This window comes from Tachyglossus aculeatus, chromosome X3, assembly GCF_015852505.1.
Source record: "Tachyglossus aculeatus isolate mTacAcu1 chromosome X3, mTacAcu1.pri, whole genome shotgun sequence".
Classification (NCBI taxonomy): Eukaryota; Metazoa; Chordata; class Mammalia; order Monotremata; family Tachyglossidae; genus Tachyglossus; species Tachyglossus aculeatus.
In genome coordinates this window covers 12456203-12475857 of record NC_052099.1, presented here as the reverse complement: position 1 = coordinate 12475857, position 19655 = coordinate 12456203, and the positions used below count along the sequence as shown (strand labels likewise).

General features: G+C 43.5%; 1 protein-coding gene across 5 annotated transcripts in view; it reads right to left on the bottom strand.

Moving 5' to 3' along the window:
- The window catches only part of PALM2AKAP2 (PALM2 and AKAP2 fusion), a 467268-nt gene that overhangs the window by 145223 nt on the left and 302390 nt on the right, over positions 1–19655 (bottom strand). The gene's annotated exons all lie outside the window — the stretch shown is intronic.

The window sequence follows — 19655 nt, the reverse complement described above, 5'->3', positions numbered from 1 at the left end:
ACCCCTCAAAAACAACCAAAGCAAAATTAAAAAAAACAAAAACAAGCCAGACCACATGATCTTGAAAGTCTAAAGCTGACCCGAGAGATCAAGAAGGTCTGGACAAAAAGGGTGCTTGACCTAAAGGAAATGAGACAGGTCTACTCAACTCCTTTTAAACACCACAGATTAAATACTTAGGTCAGGGTTTCAGAGTCAGAAAACTGGTGTTCTTTTCTTTCTCTTTTGTCCTCTGGCTCCAATTCTTATTGTTTCTCTCCCTTCAATACACTAGTTTGAGCCATTCAAATAACAGCTCTCTCCCCATAAGTATGCACTCCAAATACTTCCCCCTTCAGAGTGCAAGCTTAAACTGGAAAGGAAAAGCCATTGAGCATTTCCATGCGTCAGAAGGCCTCTATGCCACCATTAGATTAAAAGGTACCTTGGTATTGTGGCCAAGTAATGGTTAAAGCAACCCACCAGGGATGATTTCCCCAAAGATCCTTTAAAAATGGATGGACTCACCCAATATCACTATTCTGATTAGTTTCTATTTTTCTTGTCATCCAGGCAGCCCAGAAGAAATAAATCAACCAGAGCCGCCGCAAGACAATTCTACCAGCACTCTCTGGCTCAGATACTTTTGATCTGCTTTCACTTGCAGTGCTCTGCTGAGTTATTTGTTTCCTCTTATTTGCTGTTGATTTCAACTGTGAATAGAATTTGATGGTTGACAGGAGCTCCACAATAGAAATGCAGGACAATAAATATGAGGTTGCGATAAGAGCCTGTCTCAAGTGGCACACACATGCAGATTTATAGGAAAAAAAGGAAGCTAGGATAATTGGAGATGAAGGCGAATTTGGGATGTCACCTTATTAGGTATCTACTGGTGCTTAATAGCAGTTATCCTGGAAACAAAACAAACCCTTCATTGTTTTTAAAGGACCTACGGCTTAACGGCACACAACCGAAGAGTTGACACCTACTTGCAACCGATGTCAACATTCCAGACCAAAAGAGAGTGATTTCCTTAGCTCTGATTTTATTAATATTCAGAAGTCTGTCAAGGAAAGTCATAAGCCCAAAGACGGCATAGATTAGGCCACAAAGTATCTAAATCTTTTGGCATTAGTAGGTCAAATCCTAAAATAATGGCTAACTATGGCAGTTGGAGAAACGACCCTTTGTTGATGCACACACAAAAGGGCTTTGCTTTTAGGCCCGTGCAGTTAGCCGAGAGGCAGCACGTGAGTGGATCTTGAGCTCTACTCCAGTTCTTGAGGAAAACTGACTTGGACCATGGTTAGGTGCAAGGAATATCAGATACAGGTGTGTGGGGCAGATACAAAGTTTGGCACCCCAGTGGGAACCCAGACTCCTCGGGGGAACGTAGGAGTAGGCAAAGGTATAAGGACGCAGTTTGGCCTAGTGGAGATGAGTCGAGGATAATACCAAGGTTATAAGCTTGGGAGATGGGGAGGATAGTGATGATGATGATGGCATTTGTTAAGCGCTTACTATGTGCAAAGCTAGTGGTGTTGTCTATAGTGATGGGAAAGACAGGAGGAGGATTTCTGTTTTACACATGCAAAGTTTGAGGTGTTGGGAGGGCATCTAAAGTAGAGATGTCCTGAAGGCAGGAGAAAGTGCGAACTGTGGTAAAGGACAGAGGTCAGGGTTGGAGAAGGAGATTTGGGAATCAACTATGTAGAGGTGGAAGTTGAAGCTGTGGGATGAATGAGTTCTCCAAGAGAGTGGGTAAAGATGGAGAACAGAAAGGAACCCAGAACTGAGCCTTGAGTGATTTCTGCACAAGTATTTCTTCTATCAAAAAGGCAGCTGATCGATTAATCATATTTGATGAGCACTTACTGTGTGCAGAGCACTGTACTAAGCCCTTGGGAGAGTACAACATAGCTGAGTTAGTAGACATGTTCCCTGTCCACAATGAGCTTATAGTCTAAAGGGGAGACAGACAATATGAATTACGGATATCTACATAAATGCTGCAGGGCTGAGGGAGGGGGGAATAAAAGGTGCAAATCTAAGAGTAAGGGTGATGCAAAAAGGAGTGGGAGAAGAGGAAATGAGGGCTTAGTCGGAGAAGGCCTCTTGGAGGAGATGTGCTTTTAATAAGGCTTCCCCCCTTTTGTTCATTTTGAATTTTTCAGGTCTTATTGGGTATACCTCTACCTTCTGGTGTGGGAGGATTTGATGAGTAAAAAGTTTCTGCTTGTCCAGCCCATGCCCCTCATTACTTTGTAGACTTCATCAACCCTAACCTCTTCTTCATTCAATCGTGTTTGAGCACTTACTGTGTGCAAAGCACTGTACTAAGCGCTCTCCTTCCAATATTCTCGTGCTTGTGCCACCCCCCCCCCCATGCTAATCCCCTTTAGTCCCAAACTTGCTTCGTATATAAGCGGCTCCACTTGCCTGCTTATCTTGCCTGCCTTTCTCTGTACCTTCTCCAGCCTCTATGATTATGTCCTCCCTAAGATGCGATAGCCTGAATTGGACTCAATATTCCTAAGTGGCAGAGCTATGCCTTTTGTGTTTTTTCCCCTTCCCTGATACTGCCTAGCATTTAGTGACTGAACCAATGATCTAAAGAAACAGTCAACACTGATTGATCTCTCCTTCAGTCCTAATAGCTCAGAGCCTATCGTAATTAATTGAAATTTGGTTTTTTTTTTAAGTGAACTAGCTTGCATCTATTCCCATTGAAGCTCATCAGCTCTATTTTTGGGCCCCTCACTCAGCTTTTAGATCTTTCTGGCATTTAATCCCCATCTCCATGGCATTTCATTGCCCAGGAGAGCTTATTATCTGCAGATTTGACAGTCTGGGTCATTCATGCCTACCTTATAGCTAGTTTCCTACCCACCAATCCCATGATTATCTCATTTCTAAAAAAGATTTATGCTGTGGGACCTCAAAGGCCTTTTGGAAAACCTAAATTCATTATGCTTATTGCTGCCCCTCTACCAACATTTCTGCTGGCCCTTTTAAAGAGCTCTAGAAAATAAAGGAGGCATGTCTTTCCCTGACCAAAATAGTGCTTTTCTAATTGTTCGCAGTTCCTAAACTTAATGATCAATTCTACTAATTTGCCTGATTTAAAAAAGTGGGATTTAATCAGGATATAATTCAAAGATCAAGTAATGATATTTATTGAGTGCTTACTGTGTGTAGACACTATATCAAATGCTTGGAAAAATTTGGAAATGGTAGACACAGTCCCTGCCCACAAAGAGCTTACAGTCTAGAGGGGGAGACAGACTATATCAATGGGAATGTATATAAAAACTTTCTTATGCTGTACTTTCCCAAATTCTTAGTACAGTGCTCTTCACACAGTGCTCAATAAATGTCATTGATAAATAAATTACAGATATGTACAGAAGTGCTATGGGGCTGAGTGGTATGACTATCAAGTGCTCAAAAATTACAGATCCAAGTGCATAGATGATACAGAAAGAAGGTCACCTCTGAAAACCCTTTTAAGAAATGAGTTATACTGGCTACCCACATGTTCTCTAGGTTAGGGGTTGTTCAAAAAGATGGCTTACACAGTGTTGCCAAGAATTCTCCAACTTCCCCTCGAATATCCTTCAAAATCAGTGGTATTTACTAAGTGCTTACTGTGTGCAGCGTACTGTACTAAGTGCTTGGGAAAGTATAATACAACAGAGTTCACAGGCATGCCCTGCCTACAAAACACTCAAGTGGGTGCCAGTTGTTTATGCTGAATGGCCATTACAGTTTCTTTCCCTTTCTGTGACCTGCTACAATAAATAATTTGGATGTAGGAATTTAACGTTTCTTAGTTAAGAAGAAACTGTACTAAGCTTCCTTTCCATCCTTTCCATTCCATACCTAGCTGGCTTCCTGCTTGATGTATCTGAAGACTCTTTGGTTATTAGCATCAATTACAAGGTGCTCTTCAGCTTCTTTTTTAGCCTGCCTGTCTGTACCCATATATTCAATCTGTTCACCAAATCCCATCGGTTCTACCTTCATAACATTGGTAAAATCCACACTTTCTTCTCCATCCAAACTGCTACCACGCTGCTCCAAGCACTCATCCTATCCCACCTTGACTACAGCATCTGCCTCCTTGCTGACCTCCTGTCTCACCCCACTCAAATCCACACTTCGCTCTGCAGCACAAATAATTTTTCAGCAAAAGTGTCCTTCCTGTCCATGTCTCTCTACTCCTCAAGAACTTCCAATGGCCACCTATCCACCTCTGCATTAAGCGGAAACTCCTTACCATCAGCACTCAGTCAACTCACCCCATCCTATGTCACCTCACTAATCTACTCACTTATTCATGGTGCCCTGATCTCATCTATCTCACCACCTTTCCCATTCCCCACCCCCATCTTGGAATTTTCTTCCCTTTCATGCCAGACCACCACTCTCTCCATCTTCAAAGCATTAAGATCAGATCTCCAAGAGGCCGTCCCCAATTAAGCCTTTTCCCTCCCCCGCCCCCCAGCTCACTCTCCCTTCTGGTCATTTATGCACTTGGATCTGTGACCTTTGGACATTTGATATTCACCTCACCCTCAAAACTTATGTACCTAAATTATATATTAGATGTTTATATTAATATAGATCTCCCCCTGAAACTAAGCTCAGTATTGTCAGGGAATGTGTCCACTAATTCAGTCATATTATACTCCCAAGCAATTAGTACAGTGCGCCAAACATTGCAAGCATGTAATAAGTACCATTGGTTGACTGACCTGCTATTCTATGGCCTTTCCTTCTCTAATGCCAACATACTCACTGTACCTCGATCTCTTCTATCTCCCCACTGACTTCTTGCCCAAGTCCCGCCTCTGGCTTGGAACAACCTCCCTCATCATATCCTACAGAAAATTGCTCTCCCCCGGCTTCAAAGACTTATTGAAGGTACATCTCCAAGTGGACTTCCCTGACTAAACCATCTTTTCCTTTTCTTCCACTCCCTTCTGCGTCACCCTGACTTGCTCCCTCTTTTTTCCCCCCCTCCCAGCCCCAGGAAATGTAGGTACATATCCATATATTTATATATTTTATAGATTCATATATTTTATATCCATATATATTAATGAATGTCTCCCCCTTCAGACTTTAAGCTCATTGTGGGCAGGGAATTTGTCTGTTATATTGTACTCTGTCAAGCACTTAATACAGTGCTTAATAAGCACTCAATACATTTGGCTGATTGATTTCCTGTGTCCTACCTAGATGAGCTTACTGATTTTACTGATGATTAAACAGTAAAAATCTGACTTACTCTATGTGGAATCATGGCAAACATGGAGATATTAAAGGAAAAATTAATCAAGAAAAATATTATTCATCTGGTTGACACAGTTTGCTCTTGAATGGATTAAGTGATTTATGGCCTCGAGTTCTGGTATAAATAGCCATTTTCTCTTGTTATAAATTGCTTAGTTTAAAATTCTTGAGGATTACCTTTTCTTCATGCCTCACCCTATATTTCTATGCCCTTAAATTATATCCATCATTCTAAGTATAAGCAATTAATTCAGTTTTGAAAAACTAGTCACCTACTTTGCCATGATAAGAATTAATTTTTTTTCTATTTTACTCTCATTGTACTTCTAATAGAGTGGGCAAGTAAAAAAAAAGGCTAGACTAGTACATATTTTTTGCACATATTTACAAACCTGAATTAATCCCTTGTAAGGGATTATGGGATCGAAGCCTTTCAATACTTCTATGGATCCCCTAATGAGTTGAGATGCAGTTAATACTGCAGGATTTTTATTTTCTTCCTTTGAGTAGAGTGCTAATTTCTGTCCCAGTATTTTCCTGGCATTCTTTTCCAACTATTCCCCAGCTCACCTAACTGTACCTCATTCTATACTTACAACTCGCACATTATTCCATCATTTTAGAACACCCTCCCCCTCCCACACCATGGCTCTTCCCATCTTCCAAGCCCTCCTAAAACCTCACCTCCTCCATGAAGTCTGTCTCAGTTGTGTCTGATCAACATCCACTCTTAGTACTTGAATACTTTGATCCTGTCCAAATGTATATTTGTTTAGTTGCATATTTATCTGTGCTTTGGCTGTTTCTTCCCACCATGTTTTCACTCCTTCCTGAGATATACTTGTTCTTCTGATCTGTAAATTATTTTTGCCTGTCTCCCCCATTAAGCTAAGCAGTCAGGGAACATGCACCTTGCTACTGTTGTACTCCCTTGTAATAATAATGATAGTATTTGCTAAGCACTTACTAAGTGCCAAGCACTGTTCTAATGTACTTAATAGGCACTCAAATATTCATTCAGTTGTATTTATTGAGCACAAAGCACTGTACTAAGTGCTTGGGAGAGTACAGTATAACAGACATTTCCTGCCCCAAACGAGCTTACAGTCTAGAATATATTGCATGGATTAAAAAGATTTTCCTTGCTGAGAACCACTCAAAGCTCCTTAGAGTGGTTACTAGATTTAAAACACATTCTGGCCCATTAAGAAAATGACACTGGAGACCTCAACAATGGTATTTGAGGGCTTACTGTGTTCCAAGCACTGCACTAAGTGCTTTGGAGGTTACAAATATACTTGATAGACATGATCACTAGACCTACTCACTCCTTGCCCACACACACAGCCTGGGGAACACCACTCTGGAGCTACTGCAGTGGCATGAACTCAGTGGGACTGCAGTTTTTTCAATTGTATTTGAGTGCTTACTGTATGCAGAGCACTGTACATAGCACTTACTTCCCAAATGGGAGTTACAAGCCACTGTCAATACATGAACAGCAGTGGCTCTGTTTCCATAGTGGCAACGGTTTGTGGCAGAAAGTGGCATAGCTCTCTCTGCCATAGTGGCAATAGAACCCCCTCCCCCTTCCCACCTTGCTCCCAGAGGATTCCTCTGGGCGGACTAGTGAAGTGGTAGATGGCTAACCCTCATGGAGCTTTGAAGCCAGGGGAGCAAGGAGCCTGGTGAAAGTGAGAAGCAGTTTGGCCAAGTGGATAGAGCATGGACCTGGGAGTCAGAGGGACCAGAGTTTTAATCCTGCCTCTGCCACTTGTCTGCTCTGTGACCTTGGACAAGTCACTTCACTTCTCTGGGCTTCAGTTACCTCATCTGCAAAATGGGGATTATAACTGTGTCCAACCTGATTTTCTTATATCTACCCAGTGCTTAGTACAGTGCTTGCCACATATTAAGCACTTAAATACCATAAAAAAATGAACTATTACCTTCCTCTTTTTCCCCCTGCCTTCCCCTTCCTTTCCCACCTTTCCATCCCCTTCTACTCCCTCTTTCTTCCCTTCCTTCAAAGCCCAGCTCTCTTCACGCTCTGCCTCTGAACTCAAAATGAAAAGCTGGCCTCCTGGTGAGAACGTGGGATGAGGTCACTAACTCATTTTGGACAAAACCTCAAGTAGTCCAGACTATTACATTGCTATTTTATTACTGGAATAATCTCAGTAGCCTGAGGTTTATAAGAACCCTTCACATAAAATATCATTCATTCTGACAATTATCCCTGTGAGACGGTACATTAGACTGAATCCCTCTTCCTCATGGGGCTGATTTACCCCTGATTTGATTATCTTATATAATAATGGCATTTATTAAGCACTTACTATGTGCCAAGCACTCAGTGCTTGGCACACAGTAAGCACTTAAACACCAGAGAAGCAGTGTGGTTTAGTAGATTAGCGCACAGGCCTGAGAGTCAGAAGAACCTGGGTTCTAAACCCAGCTCTGCCTCATGTCTGCTGTGTGACCTCGGGCAAATCACGTCACTTCTCTGGGGCTGTTACCTTATCTGTAGAATGGGGATTAAGAGTGAGAGCCTCATGTGGGATGGGGACTGTGTCCAACCTGATTGACTTGTATCTACTCCAGCATTTAGGACTATGCTTGCCACATAATAAGTGCTTAACAAATCCAATTGTTATTATAGTCATAATTAGCTCCATTTTCCAGAGGAAAAATTGATACATTAATTCTGACTTGCTCTGAATCAGAATGGCATTGGGGAAAGACTTAAAGACAGCTGGCTTCCATATAACAGTTTTAGAGTGTAGATTTTAAAAAAAAATATATTTATTAACAGCTTGCTATGATCCAAGCTCTATACTAAGTACTGGGTGGGCAGATACTAGATAATCAAAACAGGCATTGTCACTGTCTTATACAGGGCTTACAACCTAAGAAAAGGCAAGCAAGTATCTTATTCCTAACATAGATAAATAAGTTGAGGCACAGAGAGATTAAGTGACTTGCCCAAAGTCACACAGCAGGCCAGTATCAGAGTTGGGATAAGAAACTCGGTCTTCTGACTCCCAGACCTAAGCTCCTTTATTTTCAAGTTTTAGGTAAACATGTTTGTGGAATTCAAGCTTGCCAAATCCTTCTATTCCCCTTTAAATATATATATATATATATATATATATACACATATATATATATATATTTTTTTTTTTCCTGATAACCCCATGGAAAATGAAAAACCCTACTTTGCTCTTGGACAAGTTTTCATTAGATTAGTCATTAGATCGCATTCTTGCTCGTGGAACTTCCAAACAATGATTTCCCTTTAAACACTCAGCTCGGGAAATTCCACCCAAGGATGAGCTGACTGACGACGCTTCCTGTGGTGGGGAAGTACAGCCCAGCAGAGAAGTAAAGAGGGAAGGGTGGGTGGGAAAAATGGACAGGAAAGCATCTCATCATTGTGTTCATTAATAATTTTCTGAAGCAGAGCAGTAACATCAGCATCTGTAACAGTAACATCTATGTATCTGCCAGAATTATAAAATAGGGGCTATCCCCAACTTGCTTAGTAAATGAAAAATTGGAGGAGGGGGTTAAGGGAGAAGGAAGAGGGGGAGTAGGGCCCCCATCCAGTTACCTTCAGCTGTCCCCAGATATCACAGACTTTTACAAATGTTGGTTGCCTGTACCCTTTTGATTCTTTTAAATGTCTCATCTAAACATTTAAGAGTAGCAGCCCACCGAGATACGCAGATCAATCAATCGTATTTATTGAGCACTTACTGTGTGCAGAGCACTGTACTAAGCGCTGTATGTACTTGTTAGAAAGGAGGTTTCTTCCATGGAGCTCAAAAAGCTTTGGGAATATTCTCACATGCACAACTACTTTGGCCACAAAACTGAGAGTTTACCCAAGATTACCTAGTGAAATGGAATTGGTGAAGTTAGAGGCTGTGTACCAATTCCACTCTAACCACAGACTCCTGGCTTGCCTTCTCTCCTCCCCTACACAACCTTTGATCCTTTAACCACCCCCCAAAACTATCTTGTCCTGTTGGTTCTCCTTACCCAACTTACCTTGACAAAAAGAACAACATTCTCTTCCTTGAACTCCATTCCCTCGCCCCTCCGTCAAACTCATATCACCATCCCACAACCCTGGATCACATCCATAGTAAGCTTCCTCTACTCTTGTGTGCGAGCCAAGCAACACTCCTGTTGGAAATTCAGATACCAGGCTGACCTCATCCATGCCAAACTCATCCTCAATTGATTAACTCTGCCCACCCCTCCATCATTATTGACCCCCAGGCCCATTACTCATGCCAGCCATTTCAGCTTTAACTCTCAAACCTCACTGCGCCCTTCCTCCCCGCAATCTCTTGCTCTTAATTACTTGGTCACATACTTCATTTATAAAACTGGGGACATGGTCCCCCTAAAATCTCCCCTCCTCCTCTCCAATCTTTTCCTCCTCCTGCTTTTGACTTTCCCATCTTTCCCAAAGGTACCTAAAGAGATCTTCACCTCCTCAAATTCAACCTTCCTCCTGAGCCTCTAACTCCATCCTTTCCCACCTTAATTATCCCTTCCCTGACCTCCATCTTCAACTGCTCATTTTTCAATGTCTCCTTTACCACTGCTTTCAAACATACCCATATATCCCCTATCCTAAAAAAAAAAAACCCTCCCATGACCCCATAGCGCCCTCCAGTTATTACTCCTTGTCCCTCTCACCATTCTTTTCCGACTCCTAGAGAGTTGTCTACACTCGCTGCCTCCACTTCCTCTCCTCAGACCCTTGAACTCCATGGAAACACCCCTTTAAGGTCAACAATGAACTCCTTGTTGTCAAATCCAATGGCCTTTACTCCATCCTCGTCAACTTCTCCATGGTGGACTAACCTCTCTCTCCTGGAAATGTTATTTAACCTTGGGTTCACCAACATTGTCCTATTATGTTTCTCTCCTCTGCTCACTTCTCAATCTCTTCTGCTGGCTCCTGTGCCTGCTCCCTCCTCCTCACCCCCGCACCAAACTATGGCTCAGCTCTGGGTCCCCTTTTATTCTCCATTTACACCCACTTACTTATTCACTCCCATGGCTTCAACTACCACCTCTACTCAGATGATTCCCCAATCTTCCTCTCCCCCCAGTCTCATTTCCTCTGGTCTTCAGGACATCTCTACCTGGATGTCCCACCATTTAAAACCTAACATGCCCTAAGGAGAACTCATCTTCCCACCCAAACCCTGTCCTCCCCTTTACTTTCCCATCACTGTAGACAGCACCACCATGATGTCTCACAAGCCCATAACCTTGACATTATCCTCAACTCATCTCTCATTCAATTAACTTGAAATCTCATCAGTCCAATCTTCGTATCTCAAGAATCCACTCTTTTCTCTCCAAACTGCTACCACACTGATCCAACCACTTATTTCCTGCCTTGACTACTGCAGCAGCCTTCTTGCCTCCTGTTTCTCCCCTCTACAGTCCATACTCCACTCCAGATTTTTTTGAGAAAACACCCAAAACACAAAAGTTCAGTCCATGTCTCCCCATTCCCCCACAAACTTCCAATGGTTGCACATTCACTTTTGCAACAGAAACTCCTTACCATTGGCTTTAAGAGATTCAATCCGCTCTCCTCCTACCTTACTTCACTGACTCCCATTAGATCCCAAACTGTACCCTTTGCTTCTCTAATGCCAGCCTACACTCTGTACGTCAGTCTCTCGCCTCTGACCAGGATTCCTCCCTGTTCGTATCTTATAGACCACTCTCCCCACCTTCAAAGCCCTACTAAAATCCTGTCTCCAATAGGATCTGTACCCCTTAAGCACACTGATAACCCATAGAACATATGTAGATATTCTTACACTGCCATTTCCCTTAACTGTAATTTAATATGTCTTCCCCTCTAGACTTATCTCCTCATGGGCAGGGATGTCTCCCAGTGCCATTGTAATGCACTCTGCCAAGTGCTCAGTACACTGTTCTGCACACAGAAGGTGCTCACTAAATACCATTGATTGATTAGAACCCAGACTCCCTGCTAAATTCAGCTTTTGGAAATTCCTAACAACAATTGGATAAGTGTCCAGCCACAAGCTTGCTACTTTCAGATATGCCTTTCCAAAGGATTTCCTGAAAGAGTGGGGCCCCAGTTACATGCCTCTACAATAAAGCAAGTTCTACTCCTGACGACTCCAAGACCCAATGCTCTAACTTTTAGACCTCATTGTTTTTCATCTTAATGGCCCAAGTTCTTGGGAAAACTTGGCCAGAATCATGGATGAATATCAATACTGAGGAGAGAAAAGTCACTGGGTGGGGAAGAAAGAGTTTTTCTTCCTACTCTTTTGCTACAGGATATGAACTTCCCTTAGGCTTGGCTCTTATTTCTTTGCATTTCCTCCTGATTGTGTTTCCCTTTCCCCAGTGACTTTTTTCTACCTTTATCCTGGCTCCTCCCTGAGATATCCTGGCAAAGAGAGTTGGCCTTAGGTGTACCCTCTGCCCTCTCCCCTTGAGTTCAGTGGCCAGTTTTCTGCTCATCAAGGGGAAAGACCAACATGCAGGAACTGACACCACCCTGAGTTTGGCTCTGTCTCCTATTCAGCAAATGAATTTTTCAGTCTGCCTATCCTTAGTGCTGTTAACTACAGGAGAAGAGGATTAGGTGTGGTGGTTGACATCGGGTCTAGGAGATTCCCCTCTCTCCCCTCAAAGTATAGAATAACTGATTCTCCAATTTCCAAACTTTCCCTTGAAATAAAGCTAAATTCCTATGTGTTTGTGTCTATATCTACAGCTGCGTGTGAAGCAGAGAGCTGGACAAAATCACTACTTTGATTCGCTCCAGGCTCACCCTCACATTAAAAAGTGGGTTCCAAACCACTAAAGCAGCTAAAATTAAATACTGTAAAGACATGGGTTGAATTTATTTATTTATTTATTTTTTATATAAAGGAAAGCAACCTGGGCAGCAGAGTGAAGTATGGACTGAGTTGTGGGTAGGGCGAGGGAGAAGGGAGACAGAAGGCAGGGACGTCAGCAAGGAGACTGATGTGGTAGTCAAGGCGGCATAGGATTAAGTTCTTGTATCAGTCCATGTTTCTCCACTCAAGAACCTCCAGTGGTTGCCCTTCCACAAACTCCTTACCCTAGGCTTTGAAGCACTCACCTTGCCCCCTGATTTCCTACTACATCCCAGCCTGCACACTTGCTCCTCTAATGGCAACCTACTCGCTGTACCTCAATCTCATCACTGTCCCTTCACCCACGTCCTGCCTCTGGCCTGGAACGCCCTCCCTCTTCGTATCAGACAGATTATCACTCCCACACCCACAAAGCATTATTAAAAAGCACATCTCCAAGAGGATTCACTAAGCTCTCATTTCCTCTTCATCCACTCCCTTCTGCATCACTTTGCACTTAGAGTTGCACCCTTTATTCTCCCCTCCCTTGACCCCCTAAATACTTAAGTACATATCCATTATTTATAATGCCTGTCTCCCCCTCTAAACTGTAAGCTAATTACGGGTGGGGAAAGTGTCCACCAACTCTATTATATTGTACTCTCCCAATCACTTAGTACAATGCTCAGCACATAATACAATTGATTGATTGATTAGCATAGTAGTGGTTTCCATGGAGAGGAAAGGGCAGATTCTAGAGATGTTGTGAAGACAGAACTGACAGGATTCCCCCACAGGATTGAATTTGTGGGTTTAAGGAGAGAGTAGAGTTGAGGATAATGCCATGGTTGCGGACTTGTTGAAACAGGAAGGATAGTGGTGTTTTTCACAGCAGAGGAAGACTATGGAAGTGATCCAGGACTGTGGGTTAGCGGCACAAGAATGGCAGAGGGACAGGAGAGTGAAGATGGTGATGAGGGTTGTCAATCTTTGCATTAAGGTAATTTGGGCATGGAGACCAAATGGAGCATTATGACTTTGGAAAATGGTCAGGGGGGTGGTGGTCAAAAGATCAGGAGCTCTGTGGGGGAACAGGGCATTTGTAGGGAGTGGGTGTGTAGGAGAGAAGGCAGATGATTAGGTTTCGATCAGATAGGAATTTCAGAGTTCATTGAAGGTAGAAATTGTACAGTGACTACAGATGATAGAGTGTGTCCCCAAGTTGGTGACACACGCTTGACACATCATTAAAGATGTTATACAACCCTGTTCTTGCTATCCCAGTACCTCTGAAAAGAGAATATGGCTATAGCATCAAATCTACATCTCTGCCCCTGCTCTCTCCCCCTCCCTCCAGGCTCGCATCTCCTCCTGCCTTCAGGACATCTCCATCTGGATGTCTGCCCACCACCTAAAACTCAACATGTCCAAGACTGAACTCCTTGTCTTCCCTCCCAAACCCTGCCCTCTTCCTGACTTTCCCACCACTGTTGACAGCACTACCATCCTTCCCGTCTCACAGGCCCGCAAACTTGGTGTCATCCTCGATTCCGCTCTCTCGTTCACCCCTCACATCCAAGCCGTCACCAAAACCTGCCGGTCTCAGCTCCGCAACATTGCCAAGATCCGCTCTTTCGTCTCCATCCAAACTGCTACCCTGCTCGTTCAAGCTCTCATCCTATCCCGTCTGAACTACTGTATCAGCCTCCTCTCCGATCTCCCATCCTCTTGTCTTTCCCCACTTCAATCCATACTTCACGTCACTGCCCGGATTGTCTTTGTCCAGAAACGCTCTGGGCATGTTACTCCCCTCCTCAAAAATCTCCAGTGGCTACCAATCAACCTACACATCAGGCAGAAACTCCTCACCCTGGGCTTCAAGGCTCTCCATCACCTCGCCCCCTCCTACCTCACCTCCCTTCTCTCCTTCTACAGCCCAGCCCACGCCCTCTGCTCCTCTGCCGTTAATCTCCTCACCGTGCCTCGTTCTTGCCTGTCCCACCGTCGACCCCCGGCCCACGTCATCCCCCTGGCCTGGAATGCTCTCCCTCCCCACATCTGCCAAGCTAGCTCTCTTCCTCCCTTCAAGGCCCTATTGAGAGCTCACCTCCTCCAGGAGGCCTTCCCAGACTGAGCCCCCTCCTTCCTCTCCCCCTCCTCTCCCTCTCCATTCCCCCTGCCTTACCTCCTTCCCTTCCCCACAGCACCTGTATATATGTATATATGTTTGTACATATTTATTACTCTATTTATTTTACTTGTAAATATCTATTCTATTTATTTTATTTTGTTAATATGTTTTGTTTTGTTCTCTGTCTCCCCCTTCTAGACTGTGAGCTCACTGTTGGGTAGGAACCGTCTCTATGTGTTGCCAACTTGTGCTTCCCAAGTGCTTAGTACAGTGCTCTGCACACAGTAAGCGCTCAATAAATACAACTGATTGATTGATTGATTGATCAGTTAAGGAGGGAATCCTGGAAAGATGCCAATGACACTTCAATATCCTTCTCAACATCTTCAATTATGAGATGAGGCCCTCCAGACAACTTTCCATCATTAAAAAAAGAAGAAAAAAAAGAAACAGGGCACTTATCCCAACTACTGAGGATGTCATTGCACTAGCCAGAGCCATGAAAATAACTGACAAGGCACCTGGATTTGATGGTAGAATTGTTGAGATTTTTCAAACTTGGAGAGGAAGCCCAATTTAAAACACACAAGCTCTTCCTCGAAGCATGACTACTGAGAAGCTACAATATATTCCAAGAAAGGTGAAAAGTCAGATTGCTGCAATTCTCCACCAAACTCCTAGCCAGAGTGCTCACGGAGCAGGCTACTAATGAACACTATTGGTAGATATTCTTTGCGTGCAACACACTATATTAAGTTCTTAGAAGAGAACAGAAAGCAAGACTCACACTGTCCTCAGGAAGATAAAAATTGATTTGCAAACAGTGGAAACACGAGGAAGAATGAGAAGTGTGGCCTAGTGGATACAGCACAGGCCTGGGAGTCAGAAGGACTGGGTTCTAATTCTGGCTCCGCCTCTTGTCTGCTGTGTGACCTTAGGCAAATCATTTAACTCCCCTGTTCTAGACTGTAAGCCCATTGTGGGCAGGGAACATGTCTGCTTATTGTTGTATTGTACTCTCCCAAGCTCTTAGTACAGTGCTCTGCACACAGTAAGTGCTCAATAAATACAATTGAATGAACTGTGTCTCAGCTACCTCACCTGTAAAATGGGGATTAGACTGCAAGCCCCATGTGGGACAGGGGCTGTGTCCAACTTGATAAGCTTGTAAATTGATAAGCTCCAGCACTTAGTACAGTGCCTGGCACATTTTAAGCGCTTCACACATGCCATAAAAAAACAAACAAGGATTTAATACGTAGAATGAATATAACTGGAGATTTACCAAAGAACCAGAAAGCTAACATGTTCCATGAGACCTCCTCTCTCTCTGATCTTCAGTCCATTCTTCCCATAGGCAATGAGATCTGTCCACAACCTTCACAAATGGGATTCCTCCAGTGCTGACACCTTCTACTCCTGACGTGTGGGCAGGCTAGCTGGAATATTCCAGCTTTTCAATTTGGGATGTGACAGATTTAAGTGCAAAGGCTGCTAGTGGAGAATGGAATGAAGGAGGGGAATGTGGGGCTCATAAGCCAGCTGGCACGCCAGGGGTGTAACTGAAACCAACCAAAGTCATGGTGGAATGGCCTGGAGAAGAGCTTTCTTCCAGATGATTCCTGGCTAAGGAGTAAATTTCTTACCCTGCAGATTTGGCACTTGACAAATAGTAAGTGCTTAAATACCATCATTATTATTAGAACAACAGTATTTATTGAACACTTACTGGAGGCAGAGCACTGTGCTAAACTCTTGCGACAGTACAACAGAGTGAGTAGACAGGATTCCCTACCCTCAAGGAGTTTACAATCTGACATTCCAGGTGGTGGAGAGGATGAGCTGTGGTGGCAAACAAGAGACTGTTGGCATAGGAGTTCTCTCATCTGTAAATTGGGGATTAAGACTGTGAGCACCTGTGGGATGTGGACTGTATCCAACCTGATTAGCTTGTATCCACCCCAGTGTCTGGCACATAAGAATAATAATAATAATGATGGTACTTGTTAAGTGCTTACTATGTGCCGAGCACTTTTCTAAGCACTGGGGTGGATACAAGGTTATCACTTTGTCCCACGTGGGGCTCACAGTCTTAATACTCATTTGACAGATGAGGTAACAGACACCAAGAAGTTAAGTGACTTACCCAATGTCACAGCTGACAAGTGGCAGAGCCGGGATTAGAACCCACGACCTCTGATTCCCATGCCCGTGCTCTTTCCACTAAGGCATATAGTACGTGCTTAACAAATACCACCATCATTAATAAGAAATGTGATATTTAAGCGCTTATGATATGCCAGGCACTGTACTAAGCACTAGGGTGGATACAAGCAAGTCATGTTGGATACAGCATCCCTGCTCCACATGGGGCCCACAGTCTTAATCACCACTTTACATAAGAGGAAACTGGCACAGAGAAGGGAAGTGACTTACCCAAGGTCACACAGCAGACATGGTGGAGCTCGGATTAGAACCCAGGTCTGACTCCCAGGACCTTGCTCTATCCACTAGGCCAAGCTACTTCTTCAGTAAACACACAACAAATACCATTAAAAAAAAGCCAACCCAGTGTGATGGCACGACTTAGCTCTGACTTTTGGAAGTAACTTCTGCAAAGTCATGAAAGTCAGTAAAGGACTCAGACTTGATGGCTCTACCACAGATACCCAGCTCTTAGAACAGTGCCCTGGTGCTTTGAACAGTGCTTGGCACATAGTAAGTTCTTAACAAATACCATAATTATATCTATGAACAAGAGGTGCCTAATTCTCAGATGTCTTGCATAATTTTTCATTCAACATAGAGAATACTAAAGACAGGCAAGACTTTAAAGATGCCATTATTATATTTCTACCAGTACTACTGAGAGGTGAGAAAGCTGACATAGCTAATGGGGCTTTCCTTTGTCAGCAAGATTCTAGCCAGAATCTTCTTGGATAGTTTACTGAGGACTACAGTCAACTGTATACTACCTGAATCCAATTTATCTTCAGGCCAAAATGCAGAATATCAGATATCTTGTATCCATTGTGCAATAAAGATCATAAGTGCAAAGAGGAAAGCCTCTGTGTATTTTTCATAAACCATACAAAAATATTTGACCCCATCAACAAGCCAGGGAGCTGGCAATTGCTAAACATATTTGATAGCCTTGAGAAATCCACCAAGCTCCAATGACTACACAAGTGCTACTGCATCACAACTGTACAAGGAATGGCTGGCTTCTAGTTGAGGCTTTACAAGCAAACCTCTTTTTCCTGCAAAGCAAGACTATGTCTCCACTTCCATCAGCCTACCTGGACTCCAAGGGCTGTTGATGTCATAAAAGGGTGATAATGGAGTGAGGTAATAGGGTAGACTGTAAGCAATCTGCAGGCAGGGAATGTGTCTACTAGCTCTGTTATACTGTACTCTCCCAAGCACTAAGTACAGTGCTCCGTACACAGTAAACACTCAATACAATTGACCGATAAGGTGTTTGTGTTCACATTTGAAATACAACCTCTCAATCAGGTGGATGTTCTCAGGTCAGGATTACTGGCTTTGAGATGAGATTAATGTCATATTGCACCAAAAAGGCCCTTCTGTTAGCTTGATGGTTTGCCCCATGCAGAATCATGTTCAAATTTTTGTTCCATATTAAAAATTCCTCTCAAATAATGCTCCTGTGCTCTGTGGACTTGGCATGGGTCTTGGTCAAGTGGCATTTATTCTCACAATCAATGGTACTCATTGAGCACTTAGTACACTGCTGTACCTACAGTTAGCACTTGGAAGAGTACAACAGAGTTGATAGACACATACCCGGACCACCAGGAGTTTACAGTCTAAAGGGCAAGAAAGACACTAAAATAAAGTTATGGCTACGTACGTAAGTTCTGCGGGTGGATGAATATCAAATGCTTAAAGGGTGCAGATTAGGGAGATACTTCATACCATACCATACTTCATGCTGCTGCCCGGATTATCTTTGTCCAGAAACGCTCTGGGCATATTACTCCCCTCCTCAAAAATCTCCAGTGGCTACCAATCAATCTGCGCATCAGGCAGAAACTCCTCACCCTGGGCTTCAAGGCTCTCCATCACCTCGCCCCCTCCTACCTCACCTCCCTTCTCTCCTTCTACTGCCCAGCCCGCACCCTCCGCTCCTCCACCGCTAATCTCCTCACTGTACCTCGTTCTCGCCTGTCCCGCCATCGACCCCCGGCCCACATCATCCCCCAGGCCTGGAATGCCCTCCCTCTGCCCCTCTGCCAAGCTAGCTCTCTTCCTCCCTTCAAGGCCCTGCTGAGAGCTCACCTCCTCCAGGAGGCCTTCCCAGACTGAGCCCCTTCCTTCCTCTCCCCCTCGTCCCCCTCTCCATCCCCCCATCTTACCTCCTTCCCTTCCCCACAGCACCTGTATATATGTATATATGGTTGTACATATTTATTACTCTATTTATTTATTTATTTATTTCACTTGTACATTTCTATCCTATTTATTTTATTTTGTTGGTATGTTTGGTTCTGTTCTCTGTCTCCCCCTTTTAGACTGTGAGCCCACTGTTGGGTAGGGACTGTCTCTATGTGTTGCCAATTTGTACTTCCCAAGCGCTTAGTACAGTGCTCTGCACATAGTAAGCGCTCAATAAATACGATTGATTGATTGATTGAGAGGGAGTAGGGGAAATGGGCTTACTTAGGGAAGGCCTCTGGGAGAAGTGATTTTAGCAAGGCTTTGAGGGTGAGGAGAGCAACTATTTGTCGGATATGAAGTGGGAGGGAGTTCCAGGCCCATGCTCTTTCCACTAGGCCATGCTGCTTCCTTTCTTACCTACCCACCCTTCTCCTTGAGGAATTAGCCCGGAGATACATTTATCCAAGCTGATCTTGCTTTAGATTTAGCCTGAGTTTGGAATTCAGAATACAAAAAAAAAAAACAACCAAGCTTTTCTATTCCCTATTGCTCATTTGGAATTGAGGGGGTTTTATAATTCAATGGAAACATTTGGAGTTTCTCAAGCATTAAAGATCCTTTTTGGTTTACAGATATAATTCATGAGTCGAGACAGTGTTTTACTAGATTGTTGCTATTGGTTCATGATTCTTCCCCCTCAATACCATCTGCAAAAACCGCCTACCCATTGCTTACATTCAATCACTTTTTAGAAGTATTTACAACCCAGATGACACTGCTGGAATGTGCTCTGAATACCTATATCCACCACCTGTTCCAATTATGCTTTTACAGAAACAGGATGGGCTGTCATAAAATGCATGCTTTTTACTTTGCTATTAACAACCATAAAACACTAAGTGTGAACACAGAAGTGGGGGAGGGAAGGCAGACTGGATCCAAGG